Source organism: Taudactylus pleione, unplaced genomic scaffold (genome assembly GCF_031769625.1).
Source record: "Taudactylus pleione unplaced genomic scaffold, aTauple2 ptg000726l, whole genome shotgun sequence".
Taxonomy (NCBI): Eukaryota; Metazoa; Chordata; class Amphibia; order Anura; family Myobatrachidae; genus Taudactylus; species Taudactylus pleione.
The window spans coordinates 2,002,686-2,004,571 of NW_028285128.1; the positions used below are offsets into that span (position 1 = coordinate 2,002,686).

Genomic DNA, 1,886 nt, shown 5'->3' on the forward strand with positions numbered 1-1,886 from the left:
AATATGAAAATTCTGTCAATGTCCCAATATTTATGGACCTGACTGTATGTGTGTGTATATATGTATATATGTATATGTATGTGTATATATAAATGTATATTTGTATATGTATGTATGTGTATATATATATATATATATATATATATATAGTAAAATGGCTGGCACTCCACATGAATGCTAAATAAATTACTTGCCTTGGTGCCTTCCTGGAAGTTCAATTGAACACCCACTTACATATGTAGAAAGGGAAAGGCGGCACTCACAGGTCTGATGAAATGAAAGAATCAAACTTGACAACTGTGTCTGCCTTGTTCAACGTTTCAGTCTCACATGACTTTTATCAAGAACACAATGAAAAAAACAAATACACATACCTTAATAGTGGAATGTCCAAGGTGATTGGTGCAGTGTAATGCTCCATGCTGCCGGGGGCCAGAGTCTGACATCATCACTGTGCATCAGACACTCAGACATCACACAGGATAAAGCAGTCTGATGCCCCCGGTGGATAGGAGGAAAAATGACCACTGTACATCGTGGATATGTGTGAATAGATAGTGAGGCACTGACATGCAGTGCTAAACATGATGAAATGTCAACATTGTGCCACCATATATAATGCAATTTGCAAGATATGGGTCAATGCCCACACATCAAAAAATTGAAGAAACAAAGTAACAAAATACAAATCGCTCCTATAAAAAGAAGGAACATAAAAACTCCACACCATTGTGTTCCTTAATAGTGAATGTGAATACAGTGAAAATGTAAAACTATTATTCCAAGTGGAAAACAAATAAGAATAATAATACATATACAAAAAATAATAAAAAATGAAGAAGATATAGATAAAAAAAAATAAGTATGTAACCATACCGTTATATATAAACGGCAAGTGTACCATCGAAAGGATCCTAAACAGAATATATTAGTGAATACATCTACCAAAACATGTGCATCAGAATAGGTATATGAGATAAAACGACAAAAAATGTATATGTGTGCCACAGAAATGTAAGGAAATGAATGACTGTAGAATACATCCTAATAAAGAAATGTAGCAAAAGAATCACAAAAGAAGACTTAAAGCAATATAGTCTGTGGTGAAGACTAATCCATGGTATACAAATATGACAACCGTGAGGCTATGAGAAAAAAAGCACATGGAACACAGGAAGACCCAGCAGAGCTAAACCCAAAAAGGTGCTCAGGTAATCACAAATATGACAAAACATGAACATGTGCATAAATGCAAAGATAACTTGGACCACCAAGAGAACATACAGATGACTCAACAGTATTGGAAAAACATGATAGAAAAAATCATTGGAAAAAATCAATTAGAAAAAAAAATTTACAAAAAAATATTGTACACAAAATATGTTATTAAAAAGCTCCAAAAAATTGAAAAAGTTGAATATTCTTATAACTCCAGATGTGCACAAATGTCCAAACAAGGAAATGGCCTAACCAGGAGATAAGCCAGAATTCAAAGGGAACATCTGTGACATATCATATCACTCTCCTGTGTGCTACCTGGGTATATAGGACACTTCTAAGTAGTGCTTACAACATCGGATATTCCCTGAAGGTCTCCCATTCAAGTACTAGTCAGGCCCAACACTGCTTGGCTTCCAAGTTCAGCTGAGATTGGGCAGGACAAGTGTAGTATGGTTGTAACAAAATACAACATCTCTCCCAGGGCTACACAGTGATAGATAAGAGGATATTATGTTTTTGTATCCGTCCTTGTACGTGTCCTGGAATAATCTAACTGGTAAAAAAATATATAATTGCATACATATGTGCACATTATGAAATAGGACTGAACAGTCACATGAAGGCACAAATCTAGAAGATAATATGAAGCTCACAAAAAACAAGAA

At 34.7% G+C, this 1,886-nt stretch overlaps 1 pseudogene; it reads right to left on the reverse strand.

The window, feature by feature from the left end:
* Positions 1 to 1,563: 1,563 nt before the first annotated feature.
* LOC148477293 (5S ribosomal RNA) lies at positions 1,564 to 1,682 on the reverse strand (annotated as a pseudogene).
* Positions 1,683 to 1,886: the final 204 nt, after the last annotated feature.